This window comes from Agelaius tricolor, unplaced genomic scaffold (genome assembly GCF_023055355.1).
Source record: "Agelaius tricolor isolate 1412-34295 unplaced genomic scaffold, bAgeTri1.0.p SCAF_47, whole genome shotgun sequence".
Classification (NCBI taxonomy): Eukaryota; Metazoa; Chordata; class Aves; order Passeriformes; family Icteridae; genus Agelaius; species Agelaius tricolor.
In genome coordinates this window covers 3,344,332-3,370,438 of record NW_027269307.1, presented here as the reverse complement: position 1 = coordinate 3,370,438, position 26,107 = coordinate 3,344,332, and positions in this window count along the sequence as shown.

Sequence of the window (26,107 nt, the reverse complement as noted above, 5' to 3'; positions counted from 1 at the left end):
GCTTAGCTTCAGAGAGTTCCGTATCCCCATCTTCTCGCTCTCTTGTTTCTTTACACTTAGGAAAAAGCTTTCCCACGATGTCTTGCAAGGAGAAACTGTGCTAGTGCAGAAAACATCCCCGTTTTCTTCGAAAAGTCGCGCAGAGGTCTGCAGAGTGTTTCGCAAGAAGCAAAAGCTAGTTCTCCAAAAGTCCTTCTAGTCAACTCTATCGTGAATGAGAGAGGCAAGAGATTGGTAAAGTACAGTTTTGTAGAAGGTTGAAAGCTGCCCTCACTATGCCGCTGTTGTGCGGCTTGGTTCTGCGCCTTTCGGAAGCCGCCACGCTCTCCGTCTCCCGGAGGCAAAGAAGTGACTTCTTCGCGCACAGAGCATTGTGCTTTGGGCGCTGAGCTGCGGAGCGGGGCTTGTGTGGAAATACGCCACGCACCGGCGATCAGCTTGGGAGAGCCCGGTATCGCGGTCTTCTCCCTCTCTTGTCGCCTAAGAGTTAGCAAGAAGCTTTTCCACTCTGTTTTGAAGAAGAAACTGTGCCAGTAAAGAAAACATCCCCAGTCTTCGTCTAGAATGGACACGGAAGTCTTTAGAGTGTGTAGGAAGAAGTAGAAGAGAAATGCCATAAAACTGCTTCAATTCAAAGATTAATGTCCATGGAAAAGGTAAAAGAGTGGGAACGTACTGTTTTCTCTCCGTTTGAAAGCTGCTCACGCTAGGCCGGGGTGTGCGGCTTGCTTCTTCGCCGTTCGGAAGCTGCCCCTCTCTCCCTCTCTCGGAGGGGAAGAAGCAGAATCTTTGCGCACAGAGCATTGTGCCGAGCGCAGGGAGCTCCGGAGAGCGGCTTGTGTGGAAAAACGCCAGGCACCTGCGATTAGCTTCGGAGAGCTGCGTATCTGCGTCTTCTGCCTCTCTCGTGGCCCTTCATTTAGCGAAAGCTTTGCCAATGTGTCTGGCAAGGAGAAACTGTGCAAGTGCAAAAAACATCCCCATCTTCTTCGAAAAGTTGCGCGGAGGTCTGCAGCGTGTTAAGCACGAAGCAGAAGACCGATGCCAAAATGTCCTTCCTTTCGATAAGGATGTCAGTGGAAGAGGCAGGAGACTGGGAAGGTACTGTTTTCTATAAAGTTGAAAGGCGATGACAGAACGCCGGTGTTGTGCGGCTTGGTTCTTCGCCTTTCCGAAGCCGCCTTTCTCTCCGTCTCCCGAAGGCGAAGAAGCGGCATCTTTGAGCGCAGAGCATGGTGCCGGTCGCAGGGAGCTCCGGAGAGCGGCTTGCGTGGAAAGACCCCAGGGAGCGGCGTTTTACTTGGGGGAGCTCCGAATTTCAGTCTTCTAGCGCTCTTGCTGCCTAACACTAAGTAAAAAGCTTTTCCACGATGTCTGGCAAAGAGAAACTGTGCCAGTACAGAAAATATCGCCGATCTTGTTCTAGACCTTGCACGGAGGTCTGCAGAATGTTTAGCAAGGAGCAAAAAGGTAGTTGTCCAAAACTCTTTTCATTGGAATAGAAGGAGAATGGCAATGGGTGGAGAGTAGTAAGGTAGTGTTTTCTCTCAGTTTGGAAGCTGCCCTCAGTATGCGGCTCTTGCTCGTCTTGGTTCTTCGCCTTTCGGAAGCTGCTGCTCTCTCCGTCTCCTGGAGGCAAAGAAGTGGCCTCCTGGCGCAGAGAGCGTTGTGCTGGTGGCGGTGAGCTCTAGACAGGGGCTTGTGCTCTGAGACCCCAGAGACCGGCGCTTAGCTTCGGTGAGCTCTGTATCTTTGTCCTCTGCCTCTCTTGCCGCCTAACACTCAGCAAAGAGCTTCTCCTTCATATCTTGCAGGGCGAAACTCTGCCACTAGAGAAACGATCTCAGTCTCTTGCTAGAAATTGCACGGTGGTCTGCAGAGTGTTTAGAGAGAAGCAAAAGGCTGTTGCCAAAAACTCCTTCAATTCAAAAGTTCATGTCAATGGAAAAGGTAAAAGAGTGGGAAAGTACTGTTTTTTCTACATTTGAATGCTGCTCACACTATGCCGGGGTGTGCGGCTTGCTTCTTCGCCGTTCGGAAGCTGCCCCTCTCTCCGTCTCCCGAAGGCGAAGAAGCGGCATCTTTACACACAGAGCATGGTGCCGGTCGCAGGGATCTCCGGAGAGCGGCTTGTGTGGAAAGACACCAGGGAGCAGCGTTTTCCTTGGGAGAGATCCGAATCTCGGTCTTTCTGCCTTTCTTCTCGTTTAACACTTAGTAAAAAGCTTTTCCACGATGTCTTGCAAGGAGAAACTCTGCCAGTACAGAAAACCTCCCCAGTCTCTTGCTAGAAATTGCACGGCGGTCTGCAGCGTGTTTAGCAAGAAGCAAAAGCTAGATGCCAAAACCTGTTTCTATTCAAAGGTTAATGTCAATGGAAAAGGTAAAAGAGCGAGAAAGTACTGTTTTCTCTCCGTTTAAAAGGTGTTCACACTATGCAGGTGTTGTGCGGCTTGGTTCTTCGCCTTTCGGAAGCTGCCCCTCTCTCTGTCTCCCAGAAGCGAAGAAGCCGTATCCTTGAGCGCGGAGCCTGGTGCCCGTCGCTAGGAGCTCCGGAGAGCGGTTTGTGTGGAAAGACGCCAGACCGGCGCTTAGCTTCAGAGAGTTCCGTATCCCCATCTTCTCGCTCTCTTGTTTCTTTACACTTAGGAAAAAGCTTTCCCACGATGTCTTGCAAGGAGAAACTGTGCTAGTGCAGAAAACATCCCCGTTTTCTTCGAAAAGTCGCGCAGAGGTCTGCAGAGTGTTTCGCAAGAAGCAAAAGCTAGTTCTCCAAAAGTCCTTCTAGTCAACTCTATCGTGAATGAGAGAGGCAAGAGATTGGTAAAGTACAGTTTTGTAGAAGGTTGAAAGCTGCCCTCACTATGCCGCTGTTGTGCGGCTTGGTTCTGCGCCTTTCGGAAGCCGCCACGCTCTCCGTCTCCCGGAGGCAAAGAAGTGACTTCTTCGCGCACAGAGCATTGTGCTTTGGGCGCTGAGCTGCGGAGCGGGGCTTGTGTGGAAATACGCCACGCACCGGCGATCAGCTTGGGAGAGCCCGGTATCGCGGTCTTCTCCCTCTCTTGTCGCCTAAGAGTTAGCAAGAAGCTTTTCCACTCTGTTTTGAAGAAGAAACTGTGCCAGTAAAGAAAACATCCCCAGTCTTCGTCTAGAATGGACACGGAAGTCTTTAGAGTGTGTAGGAAGAAGTAGAAGAGAAATGCCATAAAACTGCTTCAATTCAAAGATTAATGTCCATGGAAAAGGTAAAAGAGTGGGAACGTACTGTTTTCTCTCCGTTTGAAAGCTGCTCACGCTAGGCCGGGGTGTGCGGCTTGCTTCTTCGCCGTTCGGAAGCTGCCCCTCTCTCCCTCTCTCGGAGGGGAAGAAGCAGAATCTTTGCGCACAGAGCATTGTGCCGAGCGCAGGGAGCTCCGGAGAGCGGCTTGTGTGGAAAAACGCCAGGCACCTGCGATTAGCTTCGGAGAGCTGCGTATCTGCGTCTTCTGCCTCTCTCGTGGCCCTTCATTTAGCGAAAGCTTTGCCAATGTGTCTGGCAAGGAGAAACTGTGCAAGTGCAAAAAACATCCCCATCTTCTTCGAAAAGTTGCGCGGAGGTCTGCAGCGTGTTAAGCACGAAGCAGAAGACCGATGCCAAAATGTCCTTCCTTTCGATAAGGATGTCAGTGGAAGAGGCAGGAGACTGGGAAGGTACTGTTTTCTATAAAGTTGAAAGGCGATGACAGAACGCCGGTGTTGTGCGGCTTGGTTCTTCGCCTTTCCGAAGCCGCCTTTCTCTCCGTCTCCCGAAGGCGAAGAAGCGGCATCTTTGAGCGCAGAGCATGGTGCCGGTCGCAGGGAGCTCCGGAGAGCGGCTTGCGTGGAAAGACCCCAGGGAGCGGCGTTTTACTTGGGGGAGCTCCGAATTTCAGTCTTCTAGCGCTCTTGCTGCCTAACACTAAGTAAAAAGCTTTTCCACGATGTCTGGCAAAGAGAAACTGTGCCAGTACAGAAAATATCGCCGATCTTGTTCTAGACCTTGCACGGAGGTCTGCAGAATGTTTAGCAAGGAGCAAAAAGGTAGTTGTCCAAAACTCTTTTCATTGGAATAGAAGGAGAATGGCAATGGGTGGAGAGTAGTAAGGTAGTGTTTTCTCTCAGTTTGGAAGCTGCCCTCAGTATGCGGCTCTTGCTCGTCTTGGTTCTTCGCCTTTCGGAAGCTGCTGCTCTCTCCGTCTCCTGGAGGCAAAGAAGTGGCCTCCTGGCGCAGAGAGCGTTGTGCTGGTGGCGGTGAGCTCTAGACAGGGGCTTGTGCTCTGAGACCCCAGAGACCGGCGCTTAGCTTCGGTGAGCTCTGTATCTTTGTCCTCTGCCTCTCTTGCCGCCTAACACTCAGCAAAGAGCTTCTCCTTCATATCTTGCAGGGCGAAACTCTGCCACTAGAGAAACGATCTCAGTCTCTTGCTAGAAATTGCACGGTGGTCTGCAGAGTGTTTAGAGAGAAGCAAAAGGCTGTTGCCAAAAACTCCTTCAATTCAAAAGTTCATGTCAATGGAAAAGGTAAAAGAGTGGGAAAGTACTGTTTTTTCTACATTTGAATGCTGCTCACACTATGCCGGGGTGTGCGGCTTGCTTCTTCGCCGTTCGGAAGCTGCCCCTCTCTCCGTCTCCCGAAGGCGAAGAAGCGGCATCTTTACACACAGAGCATGGTGCCGGTCGCAGGGATCTCCGGAGAGCGGCTTGTGTGGAAAGACACCAGGGAGCAGCGTTTTCCTTGGGAGAGATCCGAATCTCGGTCTTTCTGCCTTTCTTCTCGTTTAACACTTAGTAAAAAGCTTTTCCACGATGTCTTGCAAGGAGAAACTCTGCCAGTACAGAAAACCTCCCCAGTCTCTTGCTAGAAATTGCACGGCGGTCTGCAGCGTGTTTAGCAAGAAGCAAAAGCTAGATGCCAAAACCTGTTTCTATTCAAAGGTTAATGTCAATGGAAAAGGTAAAAGAGCGAGAAAGTACTGTTTTCTCTCCGTTTAAAAGGTGTTCACACTATGCAGGTGTTGTGCGGCTTGGTTCTTCGCCTTTCGGAAGCTGCCCCTCTCTCTGTCTCCCAGAAGCGAAGAAGCCGTATCCTTGAGCGCGGAGCCTGGTGCCCGTCGCTAGGAGCTCCGGAGAGCGGTTTGTGTGGAAAGACGCCAGACCGGCGCTTAGCTTCAGAGAGTTCCGTATCCCCATCTTCTCGCTCTCTTGTTTCTTTACACTTAGGAAAAAGCTTTCCCACGATGTCTTGCAAGGAGAAACTGTGCTAGTGCAGAAAACATCCCCGTTTTCTTCGAAAAGTCGCGCAGAGGTCTGCAGAGTGTTTCGCAAGAAGCAAAAGCTAGTTCTCCAAAAGTCCTTCTAGTCAACTCTATCGTGAATGAGAGAGGCAAGAGATTGGTAAAGTACAGTTTTGTAGAAGGTTGAAAGCTGCCCTCACTATGCCGCTGTTGTGCGGCTTGGTTCTGCGCCTTTCGGAAGCCGCCACGCTCTCCGTCTCCCGGAGGCAAAGAAGTGACTTCTTCGCGCACAGAGCATTGTGCTTTGGGCGCTGAGCTGCGGAGCGGGGCTTGTGTGGAAATACGCCACGCACCGGCGATCAGCTTGGGAGAGCCCGGTATCGCGGTCTTCTCCCTCTCTTGTCGCCTAAGAGTTAGCAAGAAGCTTTTCCACTCTGTTTTGAAGAAGAAACTGTGCCAGTAAAGAAAACATCCCCAGTCTTCGTCTAGAATGGACACGGAAGTCTTTAGAGTGTGTAGGAAGAAGTAGAAGAGAAATGCCATAAAACTGCTTCAATTCAAAGATTAATGTCCATGGAAAAGGTAAAAGAGTGGGAACGTACTGTTTTCTCTCCGTTTGAAAGCTGCTCACGCTAGGCCGGGGTGTGCGGCTTGCTTCTTCGCCGTTCGGAAGCTGCCCCTCTCTCCCTCTCTCGGAGGGGAAGAAGCAGAATCTTTGCGCACAGAGCATTGTGCCGAGCGCAGGGAGCTCCGGAGAGCGGCTTGTGTGGAAAAACGCCAGGCACCTGCGATTAGCTTCGGAGAGCTGCGTATCTGCGTCTTCTGCCTCTCTCGTGGCCCTTCATTTAGCGAAAGCTTTGCCAATGTGTCTGGCAAGGAGAAACTGTGCAAGTGCAAAAAACATCCCCATCTTCTTCGAAAAGTTGCGCGGAGGTCTGCAGCGTGTTAAGCACGAAGCAGAAGACCGATGCCAAAATGTCCTTCCTTTCGATAAGGATGTCAGTGGAAGAGGCAGGAGACTGGGAAGGTACTGTTTTCTATAAAGTTGAAAGGCGATGACAGAACGCCGGTGTTGTGCGGCTTGGTTCTTCGCCTTTCCGAAGCCGCCTTTCTCTCCGTCTCCCGAAGGCGAAGAAGCGGCATCTTTGAGCGCAGAGCATGGTGCCGGTCGCAGGGAGCTCCGGAGAGCGGCTTGCGTGGAAAGACCCCAGGGAGCGGCGTTTTACTTGGGGGAGCTCCGAATTTCAGTCTTCTAGCGCTCTTGCTGCCTAACACTAAGTAAAAAGCTTTTCCACGATGTCTGGCAAAGAGAAACTGTGCCAGTACAGAAAATATCGCCGATCTTGTTCTAGACCTTGCACGGAGGTCTGCAGAATGTTTAGCAAGGAGCAAAAAGGTAGTTGTCCAAAACTCTTTTCATTGGAATAGAAGGAGAATGGCAATGGGTGGAGAGTAGTAAGGTAGTGTTTTCTCTCAGTTTGGAAGCTGCCCTCAGTATGCGGCTCTTGCTCGTCTTGGTTCTTCGCCTTTCGGAAGCTGCTGCTCTCTCCGTCTCCTGGAGGCAAAGAAGTGGCCTCCTGGCGCAGAGAGCGTTGTGCTGGTGGCGGTGAGCTCTAGACAGGGGCTTGTGCTCTGAGACCCCAGAGACCGGCGCTTAGCTTCGGTGAGCTCTGTATCTTTGTCCTCTGCCTCTCTTGCCGCCTAACACTCAGCAAAGAGCTTCTCCTTCATATCTTGCAGGGCGAAACTCTGCCACTAGAGAAACGATCTCAGTCTCTTGCTAGAAATTGCACGGTGGTCTGCAGAGTGTTTAGAGAGAAGCAAAAGGCTGTTGCCAAAAACTCCTTCAATTCAAAAGTTCATGTCAATGGAAAAGGTAAAAGAGTGGGAAAGTACTGTTTTTTCTACATTTGAATGCTGCTCACACTATGCCGGGGTGTGCGGCTTGCTTCTTCGCCGTTCGGAAGCTGCCCCTCTCTCCGTCTCCCGAAGGCGAAGAAGCGGCATCTTTACACACAGAGCATGGTGCCGGTCGCAGGGATCTCCGGAGAGCGGCTTGTGTGGAAAGACACCAGGGAGCAGCGTTTTCCTTGGGAGAGATCCGAATCTCGGTCTTTCTGCCTTTCTTCTCGTTTAACACTTAGTAAAAAGCTTTTCCACGATGTCTTGCAAGGAGAAACTCTGCCAGTACAGAAAACCTCCCCAGTCTCTTGCTAGAAATTGCACGGCGGTCTGCAGCGTGTTTAGCAAGAAGCAAAAGCTAGATGCCAAAACCTGTTTCTATTCAAAGGTTAATGTCAATGGAAAAGGTAAAAGAGCGAGAAAGTACTGTTTTCTCTCCGTTTAAAAGGTGTTCACACTATGCAGGTGTTGTGCGGCTTGGTTCTTCGCCTTTCGGAAGCTGCCCCTCTCTCTGTCTCCCAGAAGCGAAGAAGCCGTATCCTTGAGCGCGGAGCCTGGTGCCCGTCGCTAGGAGCTCCGGAGAGCGGTTTGTGTGGAAAGACGCCAGACCGGCGCTTAGCTTCAGAGAGTTCCGTATCCCCATCTTCTCGCTCTCTTGTTTCTTTACACTTAGGAAAAAGCTTTCCCACGATGTCTTGCAAGGAGAAACTGTGCTAGTGCAGAAAACATCCCCGTTTTCTTCGAAAAGTCGCGCAGAGGTCTGCAGAGTGTTTCGCAAGAAGCAAAAGCTAGTTCTCCAAAAGTCCTTCTAGTCAACTCTATCGTGAATGAGAGAGGCAAGAGATTGGTAAAGTACAGTTTTGTAGAAGGTTGAAAGCTGCCCTCACTATGCCGCTGTTGTGCGGCTTGGTTCTGCGCCTTTCGGAAGCCGCCACGCTCTCCGTCTCCCGGAGGCAAAGAAGTGACTTCTTCGCGCACAGAGCATTGTGCTTTGGGCGCTGAGCTGCGGAGCGGGGCTTGTGTGGAAATACGCCACGCACCGGCGATCAGCTTGGGAGAGCCCGGTATCGCGGTCTTCTCCCTCTCTTGTCGCCTAAGAGTTAGCAAGAAGCTTTTCCACTCTGTTTTGAAGAAGAAACTGTGCCAGTAAAGAAAACATCCCCAGTCTTCGTCTAGAATGGACACGGAAGTCTTTAGAGTGTGTAGGAAGAAGTAGAAGAGAAATGCCATAAAACTGCTTCAATTCAAAGATTAATGTCCATGGAAAAGGTAAAAGAGTGGGAACGTACTGTTTTCTCTCCGTTTGAAAGCTGCTCACGCTAGGCCGGGGTGTGCGGCTTGCTTCTTCGCCGTTCGGAAGCTGCCCCTCTCTCCCTCTCTCGGAGGGGAAGAAGCAGAATCTTTGCGCACAGAGCATTGTGCCGAGCGCAGGGAGCTCCGGAGAGCGGCTTGTGTGGAAAAACGCCAGGCACCTGCGATTAGCTTCGGAGAGCTGCGTATCTGCGTCTTCTGCCTCTCTCGTGGCCCTTCATTTAGCGAAAGCTTTGCCAATGTGTCTGGCAAGGAGAAACTGTGCAAGTGCAAAAAACATCCCCATCTTCTTCGAAAAGTTGCGCGGAGGTCTGCAGCGTGTTAAGCACGAAGCAGAAGACCGATGCCAAAATGTCCTTCCTTTCGATAAGGATGTCAGTGGAAGAGGCAGGAGACTGGGAAGGTACTGTTTTCTATAAAGTTGAAAGGCGATGACAGAACGCCGGTGTTGTGCGGCTTGGTTCTTCGCCTTTCCGAAGCCGCCTTTCTCTCCGTCTCCCGAAGGCGAAGAAGCGGCATCTTTGAGCGCAGAGCATGGTGCCGGTCGCAGGGAGCTCCGGAGAGCGGCTTGCGTGGAAAGACCCCAGGGAGCGGCGTTTTACTTGGGGGAGCTCCGAATTTCAGTCTTCTAGCGCTCTTGCTGCCTAACACTAAGTAAAAAGCTTTTCCACGATGTCTGGCAAAGAGAAACTGTGCCAGTACAGAAAATATCGCCGATCTTGTTCTAGACCTTGCACGGAGGTCTGCAGAATGTTTAGCAAGGAGCAAAAAGGTAGTTGTCCAAAACTCTTTTCATTGGAATAGAAGGAGAATGGCAATGGGTGGAGAGTAGTAAGGTAGTGTTTTCTCTCAGTTTGGAAGCTGCCCTCAGTATGCGGCTCTTGCTCGTCTTGGTTCTTCGCCTTTCGGAAGCTGCTGCTCTCTCCGTCTCCTGGAGGCAAAGAAGTGGCCTCCTGGCGCAGAGAGCGTTGTGCTGGTGGCGGTGAGCTCTAGACAGGGGCTTGTGCTCTGAGACCCCAGAGACCGGCGCTTAGCTTCGGTGAGCTCTGTATCTTTGTCCTCTGCCTCTCTTGCCGCCTAACACTCAGCAAAGAGCTTCTCCTTCATATCTTGCAGGGCGAAACTCTGCCACTAGAGAAACGATCTCAGTCTCTTGCTAGAAATTGCACGGTGGTCTGCAGAGTGTTTAGAGAGAAGCAAAAGGCTGTTGCCAAAAACTCCTTCAATTCAAAAGTTCATGTCAATGGAAAAGGTAAAAGAGTGGGAAAGTACTGTTTTTTCTACATTTGAATGCTGCTCACACTATGCCGGGGTGTGCGGCTTGCTTCTTCGCCGTTCGGAAGCTGCCCCTCTCTCCGTCTCCCGAAGGCGAAGAAGCGGCATCTTTACACACAGAGCATGGTGCCGGTCGCAGGGATCTCCGGAGAGCGGCTTGTGTGGAAAGACACCAGGGAGCAGCGTTTTCCTTGGGAGAGATCCGAATCTCGGTCTTTCTGCCTTTCTTCTCGTTTAACACTTAGTAAAAAGCTTTTCCACGATGTCTTGCAAGGAGAAACTCTGCCAGTACAGAAAACCTCCCCAGTCTCTTGCTAGAAATTGCACGGCGGTCTGCAGCGTGTTTAGCAAGAAGCAAAAGCTAGATGCCAAAACCTGTTTCTATTCAAAGGTTAATGTCAATGGAAAAGGTAAAAGAGCGAGAAAGTACTGTTTTCTCTCCGTTTAAAAGGTGTTCACACTATGCAGGTGTTGTGCGGCTTGGTTCTTCGCCTTTCGGAAGCTGCCCCTCTCTCTGTCTCCCAGAAGCGAAGAAGCCGTATCCTTGAGCGCGGAGCCTGGTGCCCGTCGCTAGGAGCTCCGGAGAGCGGTTTGTGTGGAAAGACGCCAGACCGGCGCTTAGCTTCAGAGAGTTCCGTATCCCCATCTTCTCGCTCTCTTGTTTCTTTACACTTAGGAAAAAGCTTTCCCACGATGTCTTGCAAGGAGAAACTGTGCTAGTGCAGAAAACATCCCCGTTTTCTTCGAAAAGTCGCGCAGAGGTCTGCAGAGTGTTTCGCAAGAAGCAAAAGCTAGTTCTCCAAAAGTCCTTCTAGTCAACTCTATCGTGAATGAGAGAGGCAAGAGATTGGTAAAGTACAGTTTTGTAGAAGGTTGAAAGCTGCCCTCACTATGCCGCTGTTGTGCGGCTTGGTTCTGCGCCTTTCGGAAGCCGCCACGCTCTCCGTCTCCCGGAGGCAAAGAAGTGACTTCTTCGCGCACAGAGCATTGTGCTTTGGGCGCTGAGCTGCGGAGCGGGGCTTGTGTGGAAATACGCCACGCACCGGCGATCAGCTTGGGAGAGCCCGGTATCGCGGTCTTCTCCCTCTCTTGTCGCCTAAGAGTTAGCAAGAAGCTTTTCCACTCTGTTTTGAAGAAGAAACTGTGCCAGTAAAGAAAACATCCCCAGTCTTCGTCTAGAATGGACACGGAAGTCTTTAGAGTGTGTAGGAAGAAGTAGAAGAGAAATGCCATAAAACTGCTTCAATTCAAAGATTAATGTCCATGGAAAAGGTAAAAGAGTGGGAACGTACTGTTTTCTCTCCGTTTGAAAGCTGCTCACGCTAGGCCGGGGTGTGCGGCTTGCTTCTTCGCCGTTCGGAAGCTGCCCCTCTCTCCCTCTCTCGGAGGGGAAGAAGCAGAATCTTTGCGCACAGAGCATTGTGCCGAGCGCAGGGAGCTCCGGAGAGCGGCTTGTGTGGAAAAACGCCAGGCACCTGCGATTAGCTTCGGAGAGCTGCGTATCTGCGTCTTCTGCCTCTCTCGTGGCCCTTCATTTAGCGAAAGCTTTGCCAATGTGTCTGGCAAGGAGAAACTGTGCAAGTGCAAAAAACATCCCCATCTTCTTCGAAAAGTTGCGCGGAGGTCTGCAGCGTGTTAAGCACGAAGCAGAAGACCGATGCCAAAATGTCCTTCCTTTCGATAAGGATGTCAGTGGAAGAGGCAGGAGACTGGGAAGGTACTGTTTTCTATAAAGTTGAAAGGCGATGACAGAACGCCGGTGTTGTGCGGCTTGGTTCTTCGCCTTTCCGAAGCCGCCTTTCTCTCCGTCTCCCGAAGGCGAAGAAGCGGCATCTTTGAGCGCAGAGCATGGTGCCGGTCGCAGGGAGCTCCGGAGAGCGGCTTGCGTGGAAAGACCCCAGGGAGCGGCGTTTTACTTGGGGGAGCTCCGAATTTCAGTCTTCTAGCGCTCTTGCTGCCTAACACTAAGTAAAAAGCTTTTCCACGATGTCTGGCAAAGAGAAACTGTGCCAGTACAGAAAATATCGCCGATCTTGTTCTAGACCTTGCACGGAGGTCTGCAGAATGTTTAGCAAGGAGCAAAAAGGTAGTTGTCCAAAACTCTTTTCATTGGAATAGAAGGAGAATGGCAATGGGTGGAGAGTAGTAAGGTAGTGTTTTCTCTCAGTTTGGAAGCTGCCCTCAGTATGCGGCTCTTGCTCGTCTTGGTTCTTCGCCTTTCGGAAGCTGCTGCTCTCTCCGTCTCCTGGAGGCAAAGAAGTGGCCTCCTGGCGCAGAGAGCGTTGTGCTGGTGGCCGTGAGCTCTAGACAGGGGCTTGTGCTCTGAGACCCCAGAGACCGGCGCTTAGCTTCGGTGAGCTCTGTATCTTTGTCCTCTGCCTCTCTTGCCGCCTAACACTCAGCAAAGAGCTTCTCCTTCATATCTTGCAGGGCGAAACTCTGCCACTAGAGAAACGATCTCAGTCTCTTGCTAGAAATTGCACGGTGGTCTGCAGAGTGTTTAGAGAGAAGCAAAAGGCTGTTGCCAAAAACTCCTTCAATTCAAAAGTTCATGTCAATGGAAAAGGTAAAAGAGTGGGAAAGTACTGTTTTTTCTACATTTGAATGCTGCTCACACTATGCCGGGGTGTGCGGCTTGCTTCTTCGCCGTTCGGAAGCTGCCCCTCTCTCCGTCTCCCGAAGGCGAAGAAGCGGCATCTTTACACACAGAGCATGGTGCCGGTCGCAGGGATCTCCGGAGAGCGGCTTGTGTGGAAAGACACCAGGGAGCAGCGTTTTCCTTGGGAGAGATCCGAATCTCGGTCTTTCTGCCTTTCTTCTCGTTTAACACTTAGTAAAAAGCTTTTCCACGATGTCTTGCAAGGAGAAACTCTGCCAGTACAGAAAACCTCCCCAGTCTCTTGCTAGAAATTGCACGGCGGTCTGCAGCGTGTTTAGCAAGAAGCAAAAGCTAGATGCCAAAACCTGTTTCTATTCAAAGGTTAATGTCAATGGAAAAGGTAAAAGAGCGAGAAAGTACTGTTTTCTCTCCGTTTAAAAGGTGTTCACACTATGCAGGTGTTGTGCGGCTTGGTTCTTCGCCTTTCGGAAGCTGCCCCTCTCTCTGTCTCCCAGAAGCGAAGAAGCCGTATCCTTGAGCGCGGAGCCTGGTGCCCGTCGCTAGGAGCTCCGGAGAGCGGTTTGTGTGGAAAGACGCCAGACCGGCGCTTAGCTTCAGAGAGTTCCGTATCCCCATCTTCTCGCTCTCTTGTTTCTTTACACTTAGGAAAAAGCTTTCCCACGATGTCTTGCAAGGAGAAACTGTGCTAGTGCAGAAAACATCCCCGTTTTCTTCGAAAAGTCGCGCAGAGGTCTGCAGAGTGTTTCGCAAGAAGCAAAAGCTAGTTCTCCAAAAGTCCTTCTAGTCAACTCTATCGTGAATGAGAGAGGCAAGAGATTGGTAAAGTACAGTTTTGTAGAAGGTTGAAAGCTGCCCTCACTATGCCGCTGTTGTGCGGCTTGGTTCTGCGCCTTTCGGAAGCCGCCACGCTCTCCGTCTCCCGGAGGCAAAGAAGTGACTTCTTCGCGCACAGAGCATTGTGCTTTGGGCGCTGAGCTGCGGAGCGGGGCTTGTGTGGAAATACGCCACGCACCGGCGATCAGCTTGGGAGAGCCCGGTATCGCGGTCTTCTCCCTCTCTTGTCGCCTAAGAGTTAGCAAGAAGCTTTTCCACTCTGTTTTGAAGAAGAAACTGTGCCAGTAAAGAAAACATCCCCAGTCTTCGTCTAGAATGGACACGGAAGTCTTTAGAGTGTGTAGGAAGAAGTAGAAGAGAAATGCCATAAAACTGCTTCAATTCAAAGATTAATGTCCATGGAAAAGGTAAAAGAGTGGGAACGTACTGTTTTCTCTCCGTTTGAAAGCTGCTCACGCTAGGCCGGGGTGTGCGGCTTGCTTCTTCGCCGTTCGGAAGCTGCCCCTCTCTCCCTCTCTCGGAGGGGAAGAAGCAGAATCTTTGCGCACAGAGCATTGTGCCGAGCTCAGGGAGCTCCGGAGAGCGGCTTGTGTGGAAAAACGCCAGGCACCTGCGATTAGCTTCGGAGAGCTGCGTATCTGCGTCTTCTGCCTCTCTCGTGGCCCTTCATTTAGCGAAAGCTTTGCCAATGTGTCTGGCAAGGAGAAACTGTGCAAGTGCAAAAAACATCCCCATCTTCTTCGAAAAGTTGCGCGGAGGTCTGCAGCGTGTTAAGCACGAAGCAGAAGACCGATGCCAAAATGTCCTTCCTTTCGATAAGGATGTCAGTGGAAGAGGCAGGAGACTGGGAAGGTACTGTTTTCTATAAAGTTGAAAGGCGATGACAGAACGCCGGTGTTGTGCGGCTTGGTTCTTCGCCTTTCCGAAGCCGCCTTTCTCTCCGTCTCCCGAAGGCGAAGAAGCGGCATCTTTGAGCGCAGAGCATGGTGCCGGTCGCAGGGAGCTCCGGAGAGCGGCTTGCGTGGAAAGACCCCAGGGAGCGGCGTTTTACTTGGGGGAGCTCCGAATTTCAGTCTTCTAGCGCTCTTGCTGCCTAACACTAAGTAAAAAGCTTTTCCACGATGTCTGGCAAAGAGAAACTGTGCCAGTACAGAAAATATCGCCGATCTTGTTCTAGACCTTGCACGGAGGTCTGCAGAATGTTTAGCAAGGAGCAAAAAGGTAGTTGTCCAAAACTCTTTTCATTGGAATAGAAGGAGAATGGCAATGGGTGGAGAGTAGTAAGGTAGTGTTTTCTCTCAGTTTGGAAGCTGCCCTCAGTATGCGGCTCTTGCTCGTCTTGGTTCTTCGCCTTTCGGAAGCTGCTGCTCTCTCCGTCTCCTGGAGGCAAAGAAGTGGCCTCCTGGCGCAGAGAGCGTTGTGCTGGTGGCGGTGAGCTCTAGACAGGGGCTTGTGCTCTGAGACCCCAGAGACCGGCGCTTAGCTTCGGTGAGCTCTGTATCTTTGTCCTCTGCCTCTCTTGCCGCCTAACACTCAGCAAAGAGCTTCTCCTTCATATCTTGCAGGGCGAAACTCTGCCACTAGAGAAACGATCTCAGTCTCTTGCTAGAAATTGCACGGTGGTCTGCAGAGTGTTTAGAGAGAAGCAAAAGGCTGTTGCCAAAAACTCCTTCAATTCAAAAGTTCATGTCAATGGAAAAGGTAAAAGAGTGGGAAAGTACTGTTTTTTCTACATTTGAATGCTGCTCACACTATGCCGGGGTGTGCGGCTTGCTTCTTCGCCGTTCGGAAGCTGCCCCTCTCTCCGTCTCCCGAAGGCGAAGAAGCGGCATCTTTACACACAGAGCATGGTGCCGGTCGCAGGGATCTCCGGAGAGCGGCTTGTGTGGAAAGACACCAGGGAGCAGCGTTTTCCTTGGGAGAGATCCGAATCTCGGTCTTTCTGCCTTTCTTCTCGTTTAACACTTAGTAAAAAGCTTTTCCACGATGTCTTGCAAGGAGAAACTCTGCCAGTACAGAAAACCTCCCCAGTCTCTTGCTAGAAATTGCACGGCGGTCTGCAGCGTGTTTAGCAAGAAGCAAAAGCTAGATGCCAAAACCTGTTTCTATTCAAAGGTTAATGTCAATGGAAAAGGTAAAAGAGCGAGAAAGTACTGTTTTCTCTCCGTTTAAAAGGTGTTCACACTATGCAGGTGTTGTGCGGCTTGGTTCTTCGCCTTTCGGAAGCTGCCCCTCTCTCTGTCTCCCAGAAGCGAAGAAGCCGTATCCTTGAGCGCGGAGCCTGGTGCCCGTCGCTAGGAGCTCCGGAGAGCGGTTTGTGTGGAAAGACGCCAGACCGGCGCTTAGCTTCAGAGAGTTCCGTATCCCCATCTTCTCGCTCTCTTGTTTCTTTACACTTAGGAAAAAGCTTTCCCACGATGTCTTGCAAGGAGAAACTGTGCTAGTGCAGAAAACATCCCCGTTTTCTTCGAAAAGTCGCGCAGAGGTCTGCAGAGTGTTTCGCAAGAAGCAAAAGCTAGTTCTCCAAAAGGCCTTCTAGTCAACTATATCGTGAATGAGAGAGGCAAGAGATTGGTAAAGTACAGTTTTGTAGAAGGTTGAAAGCTGCCCTCACTATGCCGCTGTTGTGCGGCTTGGTTCTGCGCCTTTCGGAAGCCGCCACGCTCTCCGTCTCCCGGAGGCAAAGAAGTGACTTCTTCGCGCACAGAGCATTGTGCTTTGGGCGCTGAGCTGCGGAGCGGGGCTTGTGTGGAAATACGCCACGCACCGGCGATCAGCTTGGGAGAGCCCGGTATCGCGGTCTTCTCCCTCTCTTGTCGCCTAAGAGTTAGCAAGAAGCTTTTCCACTCTGTTTTGAAGAAGAAACTGTGCCAGTAAAGAAAACATCCCCAGTCTTCGTCTAGAATGTACACGGAAGTCTTTAGAGTGTGTGGGAAGAAGTAGAAGAGAAATGCCATAAAACTGCTTCAATTCAAAGATTAATGTCCATGGAAAAGGTAAAAGAGTGGGAACGTACTGTTTTCTCTCCGTTTGAAAGCTGCTCACGCTAGGCCGGGGTGTGCGGCTTGCTTCTTCGCCGTTCGGAAGCTGCCCCTCTCTCCCTCTCTTGGAGGGGAAGAAGCAGAATCTTTGCGCACAGAGCATTGTGCCGAGCGCAGGGAGCTCCGGAGAGCGGCTTGTGTGGAAAAACGCCAGGCACCTGCGATTAGCTTCGGAGAGCTGCGTATCTGCGTCTTCTGCCTCTCTCGTGGCCCTTCATTTAGCGAAAGCTTTGCCAATGTGTCTGGCAAGGAGAAACTGTGCAAGTGCAAAAAACATCCCCATCTTCTTCGAAAAGTTGCGCGGAGGTCTGCAGCGTGTTAAGCACGAAGCAGAAGACCGATGCCAAAATGTCCTTCCTTTCGATAAGGATGTCAGTGGAAGAGGCAGGAGACTGGGAAGGTACTGTTTTCTATAAAGTTGAAAGGCGATGACAGAACGCCGGTGTTGTGCGGCTTGGTTCTTCGCCTTTCCGAAGCCGCCTTTCTCTCCGTCTCCCGAAGGCGAAGAAGCGGCATCTTTGAGCGCAGAGCATGGTGCCGGTCGCAGGGAGCTCCGGAGAGCGGCTTGCGTGGAAAGACCCCAGGGAGCGGCGTTTAACATGGGGGAGCTCCGAATTTCAGTCTTCTAGCGCTCTTGCTGCCTAACACTAAGTAAAAAGCTTTTCCACGATGTCTGGCAAAGAGAAACTGTGCCAGTACAGAAAATATCGCCGATCTTGTTCTAGACCTTGCACGGAGGTCTGCAGAATGTTTAGCAAGGAGCAAAAAGGTAGTTGTCCAAAACTCTTTTCATTGGAATAGAAGGAGAATGGCAATGGGTGGAGAGTAGTAAGGTAGTGTTTTCTCTCAGTTTGGAAGCTGCCCTCAGTATGCGGCTCTTGCTCGTCTTGGTTCTTCGCCTTTCGGAAGCTGCTGCTCTCTCCGTCTCCTGGAGGCAAAGAAGTGGCCTCCTCGCGCAGAGAGCGTTGTGCTGGTGGCCGTGAGCTCTAGACAGGGGCTTGTGCTCTGAGACCCCAGAGACCGGCGCTTAGCTTCGGTGAGCTCTGTATCTTTGTCCTCTGCCTCTCTTGCCGCCTAACACTCAGCAAAGAGCTTCTCCTTCATATCTTGCAGGGCGAAACTCTGCCACTAGAGAAACGATCTCAGTCTCTTGCTAGAAATTGCACGGTGGTCTGCAGAGTGTTTAGCAAGAAGCAAAAGCTAGATGCCAAAACCTGTTTCTATTCAAAGGTTAATGTCAATGGAAAAGGTAAAAGAGCGAGAAAGTACTGTTTTCTCTCCGTTTAAAAGGTGTTCACACTATGCAGGTGTTGTGCGGCTTGGTTCTTCGCCTTTCGGAAGCTGCCCCTCTCTCTGTCTCCCAGAAGCGAAGAAGCCGTATCCTTGAGCGCGGAGCCTGGTGCCCGTCGCTAGGAGCTCCGGAGAGCGGTTTGTGTGGAAAGACGCCAGACCGGCGCTTAGCTTCAGAGAGTTCCGTATCCCCATCTTCTCGCTCTCTTGTTTCTTTACACTTAGGAAAAAGCTTTCCCACGATGTCTTGCAAGGAGAAACTGTGCTAGTGCAGAAAACATCCCCGTTTTCTTCGAAAAGTCGCGCAGAGGTCTGCAGAGTGTTTCGCAAGAAGCAAAAGCTAGTTCTCCAAAAGTCCTTCTAGTCAACTCTATCGTGAATGAGAGAGGCAAGAGATTGGTAAAGTACAGTTTTGTAGAAGGTTGAAAGCTGCCCTCACTATGCCGCTGTTGTGCGGCTTGGTTCTGCGCCTTTCGGAAGCCGCCACGCTCTCCGTCTCCCGGAGGCAAAGAAGTGACTTCTTCGCGCACAGAGCATTGTGCTTTGGGCGCTGAGCTGCGGAGCGGGGCTTGTGTGGAAATACGCCACGCACCGGCGATCAGCTTGGGAGAGCCCGGTATCGCGGTCTTCTCCCTCTCTTGTCGCCTAAGAGTTAGCAAGAAGCTTTTCCACTCTGTTTTGAAGAAGAAACTGTGCCAGTAAAGAAAACATCCCCAGTCTTCGTCTAGAATGGACACGGAAGTCTTTAGAGTGTGTAGGAAGAAGTAGAAGAGAAATGCCATAAAACTGCTTCAATTCAAAGATTAATGTCCATGGAAAAGGTAAAAGAGTGGGAACGTACTGTTTTCTCTCCGTTTGAAAGCTGCTCACGCTAGGCCGGGGTGTGCGGCTTGCTTCTTCGCCGTTCGGAAGCTGCCCCTCTCTCCCTCTCTCGGAGGGGAAGAAGCAGAATCTTTGCGCACAGAGCATTGTGCCGAGCGCAGGGAGCTCCGGAGAGCGGCTTGTGTGGAAAAACGCCAGGCACCTGCGATTAGCTTCGGAGAGCTGCGTATCTGCGTCTTCTGCCTCTCTCGTGGCCCTTCATTTAGCGAAAGCTTTGCCAATGTGTCTGGCAAGGAGAAACTGTGCAAGTGCAAAAAACATCCCCATCTTCTTCGAAAAGTTGCGCGGAGGTCTGCAGCGTGTTAAGCACGAAGCAGAAGACCGATGCCAAAATGTCCTTCCTTTCGATAAGGATGTCAGTGGAAGAGGCAGGAGACTGGGAAGGTACTGTTTTCTATAAAGTTGAAAGGCGATGACAGAACGCCGGTGTTGTGCGGCTTGGTTCTTCGCCTTTCCGAAGCCGCCTTTCTCTCCGTCTCCCGAAGGCGAAGAAGCGGCATCTTTGAGCGCAGAGCATGGTGCCGGTCGCAGGGAGCTCCGGAGAGCGGCTTGCGTGGAAAGACCCCAGGGAGCGGCGTTTTACTTGGGGGAGCTCCGAATTTCAGTCTTCTAGCGCTCTTGCTGCCTAACACTAAGTAAAAAGCTTTTCCACGATGTCTGGCAAAGAGAAACTGTGCCAGTACAGAAAATATCGCCGATCTTGTTCTAGACCTTGCACGGAGGTCTGCAGAATGTTTAGCAAGGAGCAAAAAGGTAGTTGTCCAAAACTCTTTTCATTGGAATAGAAGGAGAATGGCAATGGGTGGAGAGTAGTAAGGTAGTGTTTTCTCTCAGTTTGGAAGCTGCCCTCAGTATGCGGCTCTTGCTCGTCTTGGTTCTTCGCCTTTCGGAAGCTGCTGCTCTCTCCGTCTCCTGGAGGCAAAGAAGTGGCCTCCTGGCGCAGAGAGCGTTGTGCTGGTGGCGGTGAGCTCTAGACAGGGGCTTGTGCTCTGAGACCCCAGAGACCGGCGCTTAGCTTCGGTGAGCTCTGTATCTTTGTCCTCTGCCTCTCTTGCCGCCTAACACTCAGCAAAGAGCTTCTCCTTCATATCTTGCAGGGCGAAACTCTGCCACTAGAGAAACGATCTCAGTCTCTTGCTAGAAATTGCACGGTGGTCTGCAGAGTGTTTAGAGAGAAGCAAAAGGCTGTTGCCAAAAACTCCTTCAATTCAAAAGTTCATGTCAATGGAAAAGGTAAAAGAGTGGGAAAGTACTGTTTTTTCTACATTTGAATGCTGCTCACACTATGCCGGGGTGTGCGGCTTGCTTCTTCGCCGTTCGGAAGCTGCCCCTCTCTCCGTCTCCCGAAGGCGAAGAAGCGGCATCTTTACACACAGAGCATGGTGCCGGTCGCAGGGATCTCCGGAGAGCGGCTTGTGTGGAAAGACACCAGGGAGCAGCGTTTTCCTTGGGAGAGATCCGAATCTCGGTCTTTCTGCCTTTCTTCTCGTTTAACACTTAGTAAAAAGCTTTTCCACGATGTCTTGCAAGGAGAAACTCTGCCAGTACAGAAAACCTCCCCAGTCTCTTGCTAGAAATTGCACGGCGGTCTGCAGCGTGTTTAGCAAGAAGCAAAAGCTAGATGCCAAAACCTGTTTCTATTCAAAGGTTAATGTCAATGGAAAAGGTAAAAGAGCGAGAAAGTACTGTTTTCTCTCCGTTTAAAAGGTGTTCACACTATGCAGGTGTTGTGCGGCTTGGTTCTTCGCCTTTCGGAAGCTGCCCCTCTCTCTGTCTCCCAGAAGCGAAGAAGCCGTATCCTTGAGCGCGGAGCCTGGTGCCCGTCGCTAGGAGCTCCGGAGAGCGGTTTGTGTGGAAAGACGCCAGACCGGCGCTTAGCTTCAGAGAGTTCCGTATCCCCATCTTCTCGCTCTCTTGTTTCTTTACACTTAGGAAAAAGCTTTCCCACGATGTCTTGCAAGGAGAAACTGTGCTAGTGCAGAAAACATCCCCGTTTTCTTCGAAAAGTCGCGCAGAGGTCTGCAGAGTGTTTCGCAAGAAGCAAAAGCTAGTTCTCCAAAAGTCCTTCTAGTCAACTCTATCGTGAATGAGAGAGGCAAGAGATTGGTAAAGTACAGTTTTGTAGAAGGTTGAAAGCTGCCCTCACTATGCCGCTGTTGTGCGGCTTGGTTCTGCGCCTTTCGGAAGCCGCCACGCTCTCCGTCTCCCGGAGGCAAAGAAGTGACTTCTTCGCGCACAGAGCATTGTGCTTTGGGCGCTGAGCTGCGGAGCGGGGCTTGTGTGGAAATACGCCACGCACCGGCGATCAGCTTGGGAGAGCCCGGTATCGCGGTCTTCTCCCTCTCTTGTCGCCTAAGAGTTAGCAAGAAGCTTTTCCACTCTGTTTTGAAGAAGAAACTGTGCCAGTAAAGAAAACATCCCCAGTCTTCGTCTAGAATGGACACGGAAGTCTTTAGAGTGTGTAGGAAGAAGTAGAAGAGAAATGCCATAAAACTGCTTCAATTCAAAGATTAATGTCCATGGAAAAGGTAAAAGAGTGGGAACGTACTGTTTTCTCTCCGTTTGAAAGCTGCTCACGCTAGGCCGGGGTGTGCGGCTTGCTTCTTCGCCGTTCGGAAGCTGCCCCTCTCTCCCTCTCTCGGAGGGGAAGAAGCAGAATCTTTGCGCACAGAGCATTGTGCCGAGCGCAGGGAGCTCCGGAGAGCGGCTTGTGTGGAAAAACGCCAGGCACCTGCGATTAGCTTCGGAGAGCTGCGTATCTGCGTCTTCTGCCTCTCTCGTGGCCCTTCATTTAGCGAAAGCTTTGCCAATGTGTCTGGCAAGGAGAAACTGTGCAAGTGCAAAAAACATCCCCATCTTCTTCGAAAAGTTGCGCGGAGGTCTGCAGCGTGTTAAGCACGAAGCAGAAGACCGATGCCAAAATGTCCTTCCTTTCGATAAGGATGTCAGTGGAAGAGGCAGGAGACTGGGAAGGTACTGTTTTCTATAAAGTTGAAAGGCGATGACAGAACGCCGGTGTTGTGCGGCTTGGTTCTTCGCCTTTCCGAAGCCGCCTTTCTCTCCGTCTCCCGAAGGCGAAGAAGCGGCATCTTTGAGCGCAGAGCATGGTGCCGGTCGCAGGGAGCTCCGGAGAGCGGCTTGCGTGGAAAGACCCCAGGGAGCGGCGTTTTACTTGGGGGAGCTCCGAATTTCAGTCTTCTAGCGCTCTTGCTGCCTAACACTAAGTAAAAAGCTTTTCCACGATGTCTGGCAAAGAGAAACTGTGCCAGTACAGAAAATATCGCCGATCTTGTTCTAGACCTTGCACGGAGGTCTGCAGAATGTTTAGCAAGGAGCAAAAAGGTAGTTGTCCAAAACTCTTTTCATTGGAATAGAAGGAGAATGGCAATGGGTGGAGAGTAGTAAGGTAGTGTTTTCTCTCAGTTTGGAAGCTGCCCTCAGTATGCGGCTCTTGCTCGTCTTGGTTCTTCGCCTTTCGGAAGCTGCTGCTCTCTCCGTCTCCTGGAGGCAAAGAAGTGGCCTCCTGGCGCAGAGAGCGTTGTGCTGGTGGCGGTGAGCTCTAGACAGGGGCTTGTGCTCTGAGACCCCAGAGACCGGCGCTTAGCTTCGGTGAGCTCTGTATCTTTGTCCTCTGCCTCTCTTGCCGCCTAACACTCAGCAAAGAGCTTCTCCTTCATATCTTGCAGGGCGAAACTCTGCCACTAGAGAAACGATCTCAGTCTCTTGCTAGAAATTGCACGGTGGTCTGCAGAGTGTTTAGAGAGAAGCAAAAGGCTGTTGCCAAAAACTCCTTCAATTCAAAAGTTCATGTCAATGGAAAAGGTAAAAGAGTGGGAAAGTACTGTTTTTTCTACATTTGAATGCTGCTCACACTATGCCGGGGTGTGCGGCTTGCTTCTTCGCCGTTCGGAAGCTGCCCCTCTCTCCGTCTCCCGAAGGCGAAGAAGCGGCATCTTTACACACAGAGCATGGTGCCGGTCGCAGGGATCTCCGGAGAGCGGCTTGTGTGGAAAGACACCAGGGAGCAGCGTTTTCCTTGGGAGAGATCCGAATCTCGGTCTTTCTGCCTTTCTTCTCGTTTAACACTTAGTAAAAAGCTTTTCCACGATGTCTTGCAAGGAGAAACTCTGCCAGTACAGAAAACCTCCCCAGTCTCTTGCTAGAAATTGCACGGCGGTCTGCAGCGTGTTTAGCAAGAAGCAAAAGCTAGATGCCAAAACCTGTTTCTATTCAAAGGTTAATGTCAATGGAAAAGGTAAAAGAGCGAGAAAGTACTGTTTTCTCTCCGTTTAAAAGGTGTTCACACTATGCAGGTGTTGTGCGGCTTGGTTCTTCGCCTTTCGGAAGCTGCCCCTCTCTCTGTCTCCCAGAAGCGAAGAAGCCGTATCCTTGAGCGCGGAGCCTGGTGCCCGTCGCTAGGAGCTCCGGAGAGCGGTTTGTGTGGAAAGACGCCAGACCGGCGCTTAGCTTCAGAGAGTTCCGTATCCCCATCTTCTCGCTCTCTTGTTTCTTTACACTTAGGAAAAAGCTTTCCCACGATGTCTTGCAAGGAGAAACTGTGCTAGTGCAGAAAACATCCCCGTTTTCTTCGAAAAGTCGCGCAGAGGTCTGCAGAGTGTTTCGCAAGAAGCAAAAGCTAGTTCTCCAAAAGTCCTTCTAGTCAACTCTATCGTGAATGAGAGAGGCAAGAGATTGGTAAAGTACAGTTTTGTAGAAGGTTGAAAGCTGCCCTCACTATGCCGCTGTTGTGCGGCTTGGTTCTGCGCCTTTCGGAAGCCGCCACGCTCTCCGTCTCCCGGAGGCAAAGAAGTGACTTCTTCGCGCACAGAGCATTGTGCTTTGGGCGCTGAGCTGCGGAGCGGGGCTTGTGTGGAAATACGCCACGCACCGGCGATCAGCTTGGGAGAGCCCGGTATCGCGGTCTTCTCCCTCTCTTGTCGCCTAAGAGTTAGCAAGAAGCTTTTCCACTCTGTTTTGAAGAAGAAACTGTGCCAGTAAAGAAAACATCCCCAGTCTTCGTCTAGAATGGACACGGAAGTCTTTAGAGTGTGTAGGAAGAAGTAGAAGAGAAATGCCATAAAACTGCTTCAATTCAAAGATTAATGTCCATGGAAAAGGTAAAAGAGTGGGAACGTACTGTTTTCTCTCCGTTTGAAAGCTGCTCACGCTAGGCCGGGGTGTGCGGCTTGCTTCTTCGCCGTTCGGAAGCTGCCCCTCTCTCCCTCTCTCGGAGGGGAAGAAGCAGAATCTTTGCGCACAGAGCATTGTGCCGAGCGCAGGGAGCTCCGGAGAGCGGCTTGTGTGGAAAAACGCCAGGCACCTGCGATTAGCTTCGGAGAGCTGCGTATCTGCGTCTTCTGCCTCTCTCGTGGCCCTTCATTTAGCGAAAGCTTTGCCAATGTGTCTGGCAAGGAGAAACTGTGCAAGTGCAAAAAACATCCCCATCTTCTTCGAAAAGTTGCGCGGAGGTCTGCAGCGTGTTAAGCACGAAGCAGAAGACCGATGCCAAAATGTCCTTCCTTTCGATAAGGATGTCAGTGGAAGAGGCAGGAGACTGGGAAGGTACTGTTTTCTATAAAGTTGAAAGGCGATGACAGAACGCCGGTGTTGTGCGGCTTGGTTCTTCGCCTTTCCGAAGCCGCCTTTCTCTCCGTCTCCCGAAGGCGAAGAAGCGGCATCTTTGAGCGCAGAGCATGGTGCCGGTCGCAGGGAGCTCCGGAGAGCGGCTTGCGTGGAAAGACCCCAGGGAGCGGCGTTTTACTTGGGGGAGCTCCGAATTTCAGTCTTCTAGCGCTCTTGCTGCCTAACACTAAGTAAAAAGCTTTTCCACGATGTCTGGCAAAGAGAAACTGTGCCAGTACAGAAAATATCGCCGATCTTGTTCTAGACCTTGCACGGAGGTCTGCAGAATGTTTAGCAAGGAGCAAAAAGGTAGTTGTCCAAAACTCTTTTCATTGGAATAGAAGGAGAATGGCAATGGGTGGAGAGTAGTAAGGTAGTGTTTTCTCTCAGTTTGGAAGCTGCCCTCAGTATGCGGCTCTTGCTCGTCTTGGTTCTTCGCCTTTCGGAAGCTGCTGCTCTCTCCGTCTCCTGGAGGCAAAGAAGTGGCCTCCTGGCGCAGAGAGCGTTGTGCTGGTGGCGGTGAGCTCTAGACAGGGGCTTGTGCTCTGAGACCCCAGAGACCGGCGCTTAGCTTCGGTGAGCTCTGTATCTTTGTCCTCTGCCTCTCTTGCCGCCTAACACTCAGCAAAGAGCTTCTCCTTCATATCTTGCAGGGCGAAACTCTGCCACTAGAGAAACGATCTCAGTCTCTTGCTAGAAATTGCACGGTGGTCTGCAGAGTGTTTAGAGAGAAGCAAAAGGCTGTTGCCAAAAACTCCTTCAATTCAAAAGTTCATGTCAATGGAAAAGGTAAAAGAGTGGGAAAGTACTGTTTTTTCTACATTTGAATGCTGCTCACACTATGCCGGGGTGTGCGGCTTGCTTCTTCGCCGTTCGGAAGCTGCCCCTCTCTCCGTCTCCCGAAGGCGAAGAAGCGGCATCTTTACACACAGAGCATGGTGCCGGTCGCAGGGATCTCCGGAGAGCGGCTTGTGTGGAAAGACACCAGGGAGCAGCGTTTTCCTTGGGAGAGATCCGAATCTCGGTCTTTCTGCCTTTCTTCTCGTTTAACACTTAGTAAAAAGCTTTTCCACGATGTCTTGCAAGGAGAAACTCTGCCAGTACAGAAAACCTCCCCAGTCTCTTGCTAGAAATTGCACGGCGGTCTGCAGCGTGTTTAGCAAGAAGCAAAAGCTAGATGCCAAAACCTGTTTCTATTCAAAGGTTAATGTCAATGGAAAAGGTAAAAGAGCGAGAAAGTACTGTTTTCTCTCCGTTTAAAAGGTGTTCACACTATGCAGGTGTTGTGCGGCTTGGTTCTTCGCCTTTCGGAAGCTGCCCCTCTCTCTGTCTCCCAGAAGCGAAGAAGCCGTATCCTTGAGCGCGGAGCCTGGTGCCCGTCGCTAGGAGCTCCGGAGAGCGGTTTGTGTGGAAAGACGCCAGACCGGCGCTTAGCTTCAGAGAGTTCCGTATCCCCATCTTCTCGCTCTCTTGTTTCTTTACACTTAGGAAAAAGCTTTCCCACGATGTCTTGCAAGGAGAAACTGTGCTAGTGCAGAAAACATCCCCGTTTTCTTCGAAAAGTCGCGCAGAGGTCTGCAGAGTGTTTCGCAAGAAGCAAAAGCTAGTTCTCCAAAAGTCCTTCTAGTCAACTCTATCGTGAATGAGAGAGGCAAGAGATTGGTAAAGTACAGTTTTGTAGAAGGTTGAAAGCTGCCCTCACTATGCCGCTGTTGTGCGGCTTGGTTCTGCGCCTTTCGGAAGCCGCCACGCTCTCCGTCTCCCGGAGGCAAAGAAGTGACTTCTTCGCGCACAGAGCATTGTGCTTTGGGCGCTGAGCTGCGGAGCGGGGCTTGTGTGGAAATACGCCACGCACCGGCGATCAGCTTGGGAGAGCCCGGTATCGCGGTCTTCTCCCTCTCTTGTCGCCTAAGAGTTAGCAAGAAGCTTTTCCACTCTGTTTTGAAGAAGAAACTGTGCCAGTAAAGAAAACATCCCCAGTCTTCGTCTAGAATGGACACGGAAGTCTTTAGAGTGTGTAGGAAGAAGTAGAAGAGAAATGCCATAAAACTGCTTCAATTCAAAGATTAATGTCCATG